The 12,911-nt window shown below is 48.2% G+C and overlaps 1 protein-coding gene across 1 annotated transcript in view; it reads left to right on the top strand.

The window, feature by feature from the left end:
- Positions 1-12,911, top strand: part of LOC137155244 (ankyrin repeat and fibronectin type-III domain-containing protein 1-like) — a 508,614-nt gene that overhangs the window by 361,462 nt on the left and 134,241 nt on the right. The gene's annotated exons all lie outside the window — the stretch shown is intronic.

Here is a 12,911-nt window from a genome sequence, read left to right as displayed (position 1 = left end):
CATTAAGGTCACACAGCTGAAATGGCAGAAAGTCAGGGAAAACAAAATGTCAGGTTCCAAAAGCAGCCATATTGCACATCCCCTATGCTTTTATGGTTAACATTTTATTACACAAATAGTAATATAGTAAACTATAGGTATAAGCCCTGACTGTGCAAACACCTAAATACATGCATAACTTTCCCAGCGTGTGTAAAGTTACATTAGTAGTTTGCAGGATTAATGGTTTTAATCAGAAAAACAGGAAAGAAAATGGAACATGTGCAAGACGAACCTTGTAAACACTATTGATGAACCTTCATTAGTACCATTTCCTTGCTTATTGCCTTTCAAATGTGCAACCTTTATGTTGCAATAATAGTTTCATGCATTTAATTTCCTAAGTTAAAAAAAAGACATTGAAATGGGGAAGAGGTGTGTGTGTGGATCACACTGTGGGCTGTTGAGTCCATAGAACCTACAAGCTCCAATGGGTTTGCCAGCAGTGTTTAAAAGTTCCTTGACCTAAAGAGCATCTTTCTTGATCCAAAGTCTGCATGATTGCCAAGTTGCATACATACGCCCTGTAAATCCCACAGGAAGTGCCCCTAGAAAGTTACTTCTTTTGGTTTAGTAAAGATTTATTTACTTTTAATAACCCAGTAATAATATACAAATGTCCAGTAAGACCCAATTGGGCAAGCTGTATACAAAGAAGCGTAACTCAATAGACAGGTTCCCTGCTTTGATGACTCTGCGCAACCCATTTCCATCGCCATAGGAGATGTAGCCTGGAAGGAGGAGGCCTGGCCAATGAGAGTTAAGCAGATGGAAGAATCAGAGATGTAAAGATGGTGAGACATTGAACAGAAGGAAAAAGAGGCAGAATGGTGTAGTGGGGAAACACCAGGTGAAGACCCACCATCCCGTGCATTGAGAACCTTTGATAAAAAAAAAAAAGTTCCCCTGAGCTCATCAGGCTGACGCAGTTAGGCAAGTCTGTTTCACTGCCAACAATACACAAGGGAATGATGTGGCCAGCATCACGTCCCAACAGCCCTTACTGGAGGGGTCAGATACCCATTTTGCAGTTGGGTGACCTTTCAGTATGAGACCAGGTGAGACTCAAACCCACGACCTTCAGGATTGTAGTCAAGAAGGTGGGCGAAGACAAAGAGCATTTAATATGGCAGCAGATTCAGTACCAAGCTGTACCCCTCAGAGAGAGTCCAAGTTCTAAAATTGCTCTCAGTCCTGGCCAAGAGGAAGGATGAGTGATGCCGCTGGTAACCTTATCCAGCAAAGTGTGGGTGTCCACCTGCTTTTGGGTACATTCCTCCTGCAGTCAGGGGGTGGGCTCAGGCAGGCATCTGAGCATGGCTTTAACAGCAGGTTTTGTTTTTTGGTGGAGGAGAATGAAATGTTGGATTTCCTCTCGGGTAAGTTTGAAATGCATCTGATGTTACAGGATTCCCACCGGATGTTACTACAGCTTTTCCTTCTGCTTCTCAGGTGTGGGTTGTTCCAGAAAGGGAATTTGGGGGTGGATGATCAGGTTGGATTTTGGTAAATTCATCCCTTTGGGTAGGGTGACTTGCAAGGAACTGAGTGGGTGTTGGGAAGGTTGAGAAGGGGGTAGCTTGAATGTCCTGCCAGGGTAAAGTTAAGTCCCTTTCAGTCACAAGCCAGAGTGAGCTATGTATCAGGACACCACCTGGTCCTTCCCTCAGATAGTATGGTATCTTCAGGAGCCCCAGTCTATCATTCTGATGGTTGAAGAGTCTTGGTGTTTTTTAAAGCCAAATGAAATTAAAGACTAGTTTATTTAAATGATGGAATATGTGCTGAGATCTTAAGGGGGAGCCACGCAGAGGAGGCTACTTTTTTCACTTCACGATTTGTAGAGTCCACATGTACATTAAATAAAATCCGCTCTTTTTACTCTTTATGCACATGTCCTGCAGAACTGATTGGGGGTGAAACTAATAAGATTCCATAGAAACTACTCTAAAATCCTTTAGACTGTTATAGTGAGTGGTATTTGTTCCATTGATTCTTTGACCCTAACTACAGAATTCTATAGCAGTGATATAATTCTCTATTAAATTCTTATAGGACTTTTCCATAAGGGGAAACTTAGCAAATGCCCTAATTATTACTGAACACTACCTCCATGCTAAGTTACAACTTCAGTCATTTTTGCTATAGCCATGATTCCCAAAACTCAGAAATAGATAAAGGGATTTTTCTCAAGTTTTCCAAACACATTTCACCTTGTGGCAGAGACCAAGCAGGAAATACTAATGGGCATGCTCACCGACATGCAGTAGTCACAGGCCAGTGTGCTATCTGGTTCACAGTCCTCTGTCAGAGCCGTGCTGAAATGAGCTAGGCACTGAAAAATGAAAATAAATATGAAGAGGGTTGACATTGTTCTTTGGCTCTGCTATACCTGTGGTGACTCATCCATCCCTTCCCATGATCCTTTCACTGAAGGAGACAGCAAATGGAGTCACATGGGCTTGTGTCTGGCATGGGGACCACAGGAGCTGGGTCAGTGTAACACATAGTGCTGAGCACACACAAGTCCCCGCTGAACTCAGTGGGAGCTCAGGGTACTTGGTGCCTTTGAAAATCAAGCCTCTGCTCAATTCTAGGCCCCGTGCTGGAAAATGTTGGCTAAATGTTGACACCTGAGCAAAGGTCTGCTGTCCAGTGAGGGATGGCCTGGAAGATACAAGGCTTTGTATCAGCAGGACAGATCACGAGTTCTCTTCAGGGACAGAATTGACTCCCAAAGATGGTGCTGTGGGATGGGCCCATCGCTTAATGAGCAGGTCCAAGATTAGCTTCGTCTGAAGAGTTTGCTGGCTTACCTAGTCTGGCGTCCTACAACGTTCCCACAACGGCTACTCTTTGTTGCTTCAGAGGTAGGGCCATGTTTACGGATAGGCCCACAAGGCCCATGTCTGTGCACAGTTTGGAGAGGCACAGCAGCAGTGGGCATGCAGGGTTACTCTGAGCAATGGCAGACGAGCCGCATTAATTTAGCCGCTGGCCTTAGGGAGGAGCTGCATGCCAGGCACGTACCATGGTGCAGGAGTGTACAGCCAGCCCTCCTTCCAATGGGAGAAGTGAGGAGGCATGGCTGGGATGGGGTGGAGAAGAGGTGAGCTGGGACTAGGAGCTGCAGAGCCGGTGGAACAAAGCTTGGCTAAACTGTGTAAGTAAGGTGGTAGTATAATGGCAATGCGGCAGTTCTTTGATCTCTGGGCTGTGTCTGGCCCATAAAGGGTTGAGGATGTGAGGGGGAATGTGCATAATGTGGGGGTCTGTTGCTCAAGGATCCATCCTTCCCTGTTCAGAGGAAGGCTAAAAACCTCCTAAGCGCTATGCTTGATATCGTCCAAGTGGGGGGGAATTCCTTTCTCAGCCCGGCAAACAATCAGTTTACACTCCGCGGCATGGGAAAGCCAGTGTCTTTTGGAGTGTCAGGCATCAGCTCCTGGCTCCTCAGAGAATGCAGCGTATTGCAGGTGTACTGAGCAATGGGCATGCTTGGAAATGCATATTGCCAGTGTTCATGAGGGAGAAGCCAAGGGCTGACAGGACATGTTGTCTCAGTGCCTAGGGTCTGATCCTGCCTGTGGGCTGGACACCCTTTGCAGCTGCTGAAGTCCTGAGTGTCAAAGATGTCCTGCATCCCTTAGGGTAAAGTTCCTGGTCTTCATTCCTAAGCAGCCACAGGGGAATGAGGTGGCAGCTGTAGGTGGGAGAGAAATCCCTCAAGCAGGCAAGGGGTAGAGTTGCCAGTTTTAGAACTTAGTCTTTTATTGAGATTAGCCCAAAATAGTCTCTTGTGAGATCCTCTCATAGCATGGAGACATAACGTCCCTTTCTCTTTGCCTCCTCTTTTGTTTATATAGGCAGTGACTATCCTATGAGTTACTGGACCAGTTTTTATTGGAATGACTTAGAAAACTGTCACCTGCAGCAGCTGCGTGTCTTTTGGGGATTATTTTGGTGCCATTTCTAAATTGTACAAAACTTCCCAAGGCTCATTAATAGTTCGTTCTCTGGCTGAGGCCACGCCCCAGGAGATAGCTGAGATTATGCATGGTAGCCTTTAACAGAATGAAAAGTACAATGGATTTGATGTCCACCATATCTGCAGTTTGCCTTGAAGCAGGGCTTCAAAAAACAAAAACCTACCCAACCCTTGCTTTGGCCCTGGACATGCAATATGTTTTGAAACTCTTGTCGCTGTTCTTTCCAGCTGTGCTTAATTTTGGAATTCAGAGCTATCGTTGAAAAATTTTGCTTTTTCATCTCTGCAACACATTGCACTGATTCTCATCAGATACAAGTGAGGTAAATTGGTCCAGCACATCTTTTAAATGAAGCGCCAATCCTGGCAAAGGCTTTCTGGGATATTTTTTTTAAAAGCTCTTCCATGAAACTTGGGATATGGGGCCTCTCTCCATCGTGTACTCTACAAAACAGAGAGGGATGAAGGGGGTTTAGCAACTGCAGCCGGTGTGCTGATCACACAAAACGGCTTCAGGAAAATGGGAAAAAGACATTTTCCTTGCCTTAGATTTATGTATATTCTTTTGTTATTGAAGATTTTACTGTGCAAGTGATTGGTGGTGCTCGGTAGTTTGCCAGCCCTGACTGGGACTGTGTATTGCATTGCTGGTTTGGATGGCATCAAAGTTGCAGTGGGATTAACAGGATTTTGAAAAGTTGAATTTGTGCCCTTACTGTTGCTCTTTTATGGAGAATAAAAAAGAAGCCTGATCTTTTAATTCTTGTTGGTTTAGCTCAGATATATTAGGAATGGTGAGTCCAGTTTTCTTTGGTTTCTCTGGAAGATCTGGGTGACCTCTCACTCCTTAACTTCAGGGTGGAAACAGGTGTTGATTGTGTAACAGAGATGTCCTTTATCCAACACATTATGGATGCTGAGGAGCAGGAGAAAAATCAGCTCCCTTACCTTCCCCAGTCACATCAGGATAGGAACACCAAAGCTGTCTGTGCTGCAATCGGTCACATTTGGAACCAGCTTTCCCCTAATGTCGCTTTGTGCCTTGCCTACACTAGAAAGTTGTACCTCTTTAACTATTTCTGTGTGCTGACAGCAGTACGATCCCCTAACGTGGCTGCAGGTTGTAGGAAGGTGCAGTGGCCTTCCTCAGAGCCTGGGCCCGAGGAAGGGCCGCAACGCCCAGAGCAGACACTGAAAGGACCAGCAGCCCAGTCTACCCGTCAACCGGGGAGCCGGCAAATGATAGGCCCCGCCGGCTGACCAATCCGGCAACAAAGGAGCGGAGCCTCAGCCGGGACTGGGAGTATAAAGAGCAGGCTCTGCAGCTCAGTGAGGGAGAGGCTTCCGCCGGAGGCAGACGTGCTGTTTTGCCGGCTGCAGCCAAGGCCTGAACCCAGCCGGGCTGCTGCCCCAAGCGAGTGCCTCCCGAAGCATAGGACCTGGAAACAGCCTAAGCGACCAACCGCTAAGGGTTGGATAGGGCCTCCGGGCCCCCTAGACTGGCATAGGCCTACTGGCCCCAAGGACTGGGCCAGGCCCCTGAGACCCAGTGACTGGACCGAGTCCCCTGAGCCTGAGGGCTGGGAGATCCCCCCTGAGGCTGGATCTGACCTGGAAGAGCTGCCTGACGCTGAGCCCCCAGAGACAGGACAGGACCTGGAGGAGCTGCCTGAGGCCAAGTCATCCCCCAAGCCCTGTGACCTGGAGGAGCTGCCCCTCACCGAGGAGCTTCCCACCTTCCCACCTGTAGATGAGGAGGGACTGGCAGGTCTACCCCGGGCCATGAACCCCAGCGACCCCAAGGACCCAGTGGACACAGGTACCTGGGGATACGGGGAGGAAGTGGCCCAGGGACAGCCATAGCCGTGGCTGAGAGAGGGGCAAGCCCTGTCGGCATGTTGCAGCGGGAGCCCCGCCAACTGTGTCAATGCCTTTGCCACTGCTAGGACCCTGGGCTGGGACGCAGTGGAGTCGGGTGGGCCTGCGTCCCCCTCCCATCCCCCCTTGTCCTCGCCATCCAGGGAGTGATTACGGTACTCCGCTCTCCTGACCAGAGGACACTCCTTGCTCGCCCGCCCTGCCAAGGGCCGGGGCGATAGACTACCTGGTAGTCCGCCCTGCCTGAGCACCCAGACTGCGACTTATCCGAACGCTAACATTCCCCTTTTTGGACGGTGCAGTGGCCTTCCTCAGAGCCTGGGCTCGAGGAAGGGCCGCAACGACCAGGCCGGGCAGGAGCCCGTACTACACAGGTATATTGGTATAAAGGTGCTTATGCCAATATATCTATTCCTCTATGGGAACAAGAATAAGCAATACTAGGGTAAGATATCTTTATACCAGTATAACTACATCCACATGTGAGGTTGTACCAGTATAACTGTATCGGTGAACAATTACACCCCTAACCTACATCATTACACTGGTGCAAGACCAGGCCTTAGTCTCTGCTTTTGCTGCTTCATTGATTTGAGGTAATCCGTTCACCAAGGTGATCTGTAAGGCTGAGGAGGGAGAGAGCTGTCTAGGGTTGGAAGATAGGAAATCCACATTATGAAGGACGGGCCTTCCAGCAACATGGTGTTCCTAGCATCTTACTGGAGAACTGGGAGCTGGACCCTGGCCATGTTATGAAGGAGAACACCTGCAACAGCACAGCATCCCCGCCTGCATTGTCCTGCTGGGGTACAAAGAGAAGGAACATGTGCAATGTTTCCGGCTGCAGCACATCCGCTCCCTGACTCTGTCCCATTCACTCTCCCGGTGCCATGCTGGGAGGATTGGTAGGTGGGCTTGGCTGCTGTTCCTCCATCTCAGGCAGCCCCTCCCACCATGCTGCAATGTTGCTGTATAGTGAGGAATTCGCTGCCCTGTCTCTGGAGGCAACTGATCTCCAGAGACAGACTTGAGCAGCATCCAGATATATTTGTTTAAAAATACACGCAGTGTGATAAAACGGACTCCTCTCCATTATTTCAGTCGGGGATTTAAAATGTGCTTTTTAAACCCTGAGTCATCAGTGACATGAGCAAACAAATAGAAATGCGCATGGCTCTGCTCGAATGACTCATCCAGAGTGGCGAGGAACCATGAGGCAGAGCTTGGATCAAGGAGGTCTTGATTTAACTCACTGTCGCCACCCTCCATTCCTCGTCCCCTGGACTCCAGCTTGCTTTGCAGGAACGACAGGTCAGCCAAAACCTCAGTGGCTCCTGGAGTTATTTTAGGGAAGGCACTCTCTTTCCTTCAGCATCACCCCTCCGGAGCGCCTGGCTGTGCTTTTACACCAGTCTTCATAGAAACAAGAAAATCCAAAGGGCAGCAGATGGACCAGTAATGTTATAAGATATATATGTACAGGCCCTAGATCCCAGGTCATTTCATGCTCACCTCACGGATATGAACCTTTCCTACCAACAGGAAGTTAAGTGTCAAACCTTGGAGGCTTGACATTCCATTTGTGCATTCCAGGTTGCTTCCTTACCTGTTTCAGTCATCACACACATGTTGGGCATCACAGAACTTGGAGATGAATCAACTAGACTATCTTCCTATGGGGTGTCCCTTCTGCACATTGCTTAGTGCTTTCTCTAAACAACTTTTAAAAATCCCAAGTAACCCCTCCGCTCTGGAGACTGTTCCAAACTCTAATAAATCTCAGCATCAGGACTTTTTTCCTGACTAAATTTTCTTTATTTTTAATTTCATCCCACCTTCCCTTGACTTAGTGCATGGCCATTATAGTCCTTATAGCAAGTTTCAGCCCACTTGACAGCATCCATACTCAAGCCAATTTGAATTAAGTGTGCTGATAACATTCCGTGAGACATGGTATCAAATACTTCCTACAATCCAAATATATGAACAATCCATCTCTGGAGCCCCCTTCATCCACTACTGCTGTTCTATGAAAAAATGAGGTCAAGTTTGTTTTGTGATGGTAAGATTTGTTCTTTGTAATCCCATCTATTGTACTTATTGTTCCTGGTTCTATTGTACTGTAGTTAAATAATAACAACAATGTTATTTTGCTCCTATATAACACTCTTTATTTGTAGATGTCTATAAGCTTCACAAAGGAAGCTTAGTGTTGTTATCCCCATTTGAAAGATGAAGAAACTGAGGCACAGAGGGGGAAGTGATCTCCTTAGGGTTACACAGCAGGCCAACAGCAGAGTTGGGAATCCTGATTCCTCATCCAGATCCAATTCACTGGATCGCATTGCTAGAATTCTTTTTCTTATTATTTGTGCTCTTCCTTTACTAAGGATTGTAGATAGATTTTCTGCATACTAATTATCAGGGTCATGCCTCTTTTTTAATTTATTTTTTCTTTAAAATTAGTACCTCATTTGCTTTTCTCCAGCCATCCAGTACTGCCCCCACTCCCCACAACTCATCTGAAGTAGTTGTTTGATAAGCTAATGTTAACTGATTCCCTTAACACCCTAAGGTGTAAATCATCTAGACTAGCGGTTCCCAACCTTTTCGGCTTGAGGGCCACAAATAGCATTTTTACAACCCTGAAGGGCCATTACTCTCCGCCATCAGCCCTCCCCACCCCACTGCAGCCATACAGAAGGAGTTCAGCAAGGAGGCTGCCTTCCTGCTGATCTCCCGTCTTCCTGGCTGCAGCAGAGAAACCACACGCATCTTGTAGCCCCATGTGCTCCACCTGGGTCCCTAGGCAGTGGCTTCCTTCTGCAGCCAGAGGTATGGGATATCAATGCACCCCTCCCTCTGGCTTCAGTAAGGATCCTAGAATCTAGGGACCATGGTGGAGTGCTTTGCCATGGTCCCTGCTACAGCCAGTGGGAGGGGAGCAGTGGGCCACTTTGAAAGCCCCCATGGGCCATGAGTTCAGAACCACTGATCTAGACTCATTAATCTGTACATGTTCCTGCTTTTGCAATATTCCTTTACCTACTTTTTATCAGTTACTAAATTTACAAGGTGCTCCTTTTTCAAAACGTATTCATCCTTATTTTTCTTGTTAAAGATGGATTTTAAATCAGGAAGAAATGGAACCCATGAATCTTCATTTCAGAAAAATCACCTCCATTCTAAGGAGAAATTAGACACATTCAGGAGGCCAGGAATTCCCAGTTTTTCTATAACTGGGTGAAGTAGCCCTTTCAGACATAGTGACTTCTACAAGAAATTTACTGAGTTAGTATGTGTGCAGCATTTTGAAAAAGTAAAAATGCTGTACGAGTGATAGTACTCTTACTGTTGTTGTTACTATTTATTAATGTACTAGGAAGAAGTGCTATTCCGAAGAACTGGTAGTGAGTCTCTGTTACCTAAAAGACAGATAGACTGTTAAAGCCCAATCCTACTCCCAGTAAAGTCAATAAGAGTCTTTCCATTGACTTCCAAGGGAATTGGATTGAGCCCCTTATTGTGGCTAAGAATTTCCAAAATGCCTTCTAGAGGGTGTTGTGGGGTCCCTCTGATATGGTCATTTGAAGAAGGAATGGAGTCTTTCATGGGAACGCTGTGGACAAGTGAAAACTTGGTGCTTGCTCTGAATGTGTTTCTCTTACTGCAAGGGGATCTGACTCATGGCTTCAGAGCATGTAAATGTCAGAGTGAGATGTGGCTGTGGCTGATGAGGGGTGAGCTAGGAGTGCTTTTGGGAGAGGCCCTTTCCCAGTGATAACCCTTGAGAAGGTGAAGCAGGCTGGCTCGGAGGCTTTTTTGAGGGAGGAGCAGAGTTTGCAGGTAAAGGCTGGTGGAGAAGGCTGTTGAGAGGGCAAATGAGCTCCGTAGGATGTTGACTAGTAAAATGAGGTTCCGAGTGAAGACTATGGTGGAAACCAGGCTCCCCATCTGAAGGCTCCAGAATGGATGGTAGGATGTGCTCCCAACCCTGAGGGCTGATTTCAGGTAGTCCAGATAATCCATACAATCTACAGACTTCTTGGGCTTTAGGCTGCCGGTGCTTTGACTGCCCTGTGTCGCAGCGATATTGTACTGAGTAATATTCAGTGTAGGTTCTCACACCACCCTTGTCACTGTAGGAGCTAAGCGCCTTCCAGCTGTGCACTAAATTACCTGATGACTGTTGTCACATGTGGTTTGTTCTTTCAGTGTTGGTTGGATGGCGCATTTGCCTAGGTATGGCTCTTCCTCTATCAGTATGTAACTATCTGTCTGTGATGTGGTCTGTCAGGCCTTCTCTGTCCCCACTGGAGGCATCAAGGTCCTGACATTTACCATCCACTCAGACTGGGCGACCAGTAAGATGGTGCCCCAGAGGCCCGGAAGGGCCAGGAGGACATACTGACCAATCAAGTAAGCCAGTTACAGAGGCTTGCCTGTGTTTGCTTAGGGGCAGAGCTGGGTGAGACTGCAACAGAGGAGGAGTGCCTTAGGGCTAACCCAGGAGCCAGGGCCCAGCCCTAAGCACTGCAGCTAAGCCACTGCATTTGAAGGTTGTTTTATTTCCTAGAGGCTAACACCCAGCTTATAGCACAGGCTACCCTGCCCCAAACCGGCAGCCAGAGGTTGCAGACTAGGGCAGGGAGCACCTGCAGTACCAGACTTGCCCCTGAAGGGGGCACTGCAAAGCAGTCACCCCTCCCCTCCCAGAACGGGTGCCTGGGTGTGCCAGGGAGGAAAGATCTGCAATACGTTTGACACAGTTAGGCCTTCTCTGTCTTTCTCCATGTGGTTACAGAGCACTCCCTGAGAGCTGGATTCATGTGATTGGTTCAGACTTTCTATCTGATGTTGCAGCTCTGGAGGAATGATTTATTGCTAGGTATTCCGAGGGGGCTCATCGCTGGAGTGTGGGATTTGGACGCAGGTGCTTTCCAAATGCATGGGAAGTGAGGAGAGGTCTCCAGAAGAGCAGATCGGTAAAGCGCACATCTCCGAGAGGGAATTGCAAACTGATTGCAGATTAACATTTTGCATGGCCATGTCCAGACCAGCTTCGAGTGAAAGCCCTCTGGAAGCAGGGCAGTAGTACGTCCCACCTTCCCAGCCATAAGGGCCTGGGCGCATATTGCGTCCTACACTGTGTGCTTGCCCGGGCACTGAAAGGCTTGGAAATTCTCAATGGAGAAGCAGAGCAGCCTAATGTAGTTTAGCCGCTTGCTTTTCAAACGAATAGTGAAAACAACCAGTCAATCCAGTTTAGGTGAGGAGGCTGGTTTTGTAAATGCTGGGGGTGATTAGTATTCTGCCTGGTAGCTTCTCACTGTTTTGGAGTTAGCCTTAGCTATTGCCTGGCAACCGCAGTGTAAAAGTACAACACCAGCTCCAGAGTTCAAGCACGCACACACACATCCTCTCACTCTCTGCTGCCGGTCCGGAGCAGGTGGCTGGGTTCTCCCCACTAATCCATCCTCATCTTCAACTCTGTGAGGAGGAAGATTGAAAGGGGAGAGGAGGGAGAGTTGGACAATAAGACAACAAGCAGAGAGAGCACAGAACAGCCGGCACAAAGAGGAGGAAAGGGTTCTTAGCAGTAGGACAACGAATGGACAGGATTTGCTGAAGCTAAGGTTTGGTCTGTCTGTCTGTCTTGCTGTCTGTCCCCTGCCCCAGCACAGCGTGAAGGAAATAACTTCAGCTGCTGAAAGTCTGCTTGCTAGGCATGGCTCTGATGTCATTCCCCTCTTTGCCTCCCCCTGATGTCCATTTGCTGGTGAAAGATCCATGGGCAGCACCTTCTCTGTCCCCCGCTGCTCCCCAGAAGTGTCTGACATCTGGCCTTTGTTACAGGATGGAGCTAGGTGTGTCCCTCTCCCCCATTATATCTCATACGGGGCAAGCACTTGCACCCAGGTTGGTTCGTAGCCCTGAGGTTTTGCACTCCCTCTGTCACGCACTCTCTCACACACACCCTCTTACACACCTGCACGCCCCTTGCACACCTCTCTCTCACTCACACCTCTTGCACACTATCTCTCATGCCCCCCTCTCTCACACTCAAACAGCAATTCACAAACACTAGCTGAGTGCACGCCAAAACACACTGCCTTTGCCAAGGCAGGTTTTGCATGTGTGCAGATCCAGTCCCCTGCTGGAGTGTTTTCTTTCTGAAAGATTGAGGCTGGTTGGGACCTGCTTCGGGAAATACGAGTTCTTAGACTGTCTCAGAGCAGGTGGTGTGGAATTTTGTCAAACTTTCAATAAATGGTGGTGGTGGTGATGAAACTACATTAAACCATCTACACTTGGAAACCAATAGCACATGGGAACCTCTCTGTGTCTTAGACCGTCTCTGCAACTGCCCTTGGCGGATGCATGCTTGGAGTTGGACACAGTTTATCTAGTGCAAAGTATTGAATGGTGAAGGCTGGGACGTGGGAGATCCGAGTTCAGTTCAAACATGCTGTGTGACCTTGGGCAAGTCACCCACTTACTCTATCCTGCGCCATGCTTCCCCTTCTGCAGACTGGGGACAACAGCCCTTCCCTGCCTCACGGGATAAAATCCATTAACGATTCTGATGCTCAGTTACTGCAGCGATGAGGGCCAGGTAGGCAGATTAGAATGCACAATGAGCCAACCTGTAACAGCGTACCGTGCTCCTGGGGCATTTCTGCTTATCTGAATACAGAGCTTGTAAACCCACCTCCCACCCTTCTGCTTGGTCAGTGTACTGAGAAATGTTGGCTTGCCTCTCCAGCCAGGGATCTCACAGCATCCTACTGACTCCCAGGGCCAGTACTACCAGTCAGGGGCAGTGCAAGCTGTCCCACTAGTGTGTTCATAACCTGACATTGCGGGCTTGCCTCTAGGAGCAAGAGGATCGTTGCATCCTATTCAGTCCTTGGTCTCCACTGAGATTGTTTGCCAGGAAGGCACTTAGTGGGGATGACTCCTGCTACTCATTCATTTCACACAGGTCACTGAGCAGTCATCAGGC

This window comes from Emydura macquarii, unplaced genomic scaffold (assembly GCF_026122565.2).
Source record: "Emydura macquarii macquarii isolate MOO-44397 ecotype Brisbane River unplaced genomic scaffold, CSIRO-AGI_Emac_v2 contig_1348, whole genome shotgun sequence".
NCBI lineage: Eukaryota > Metazoa > Chordata > Testudines > Chelidae > Emydura > Emydura macquarii.
The sequence above is the reverse complement of the archived record's forward strand: the minus strand, read 5'-3'. Positions and strand labels throughout refer to the sequence as shown.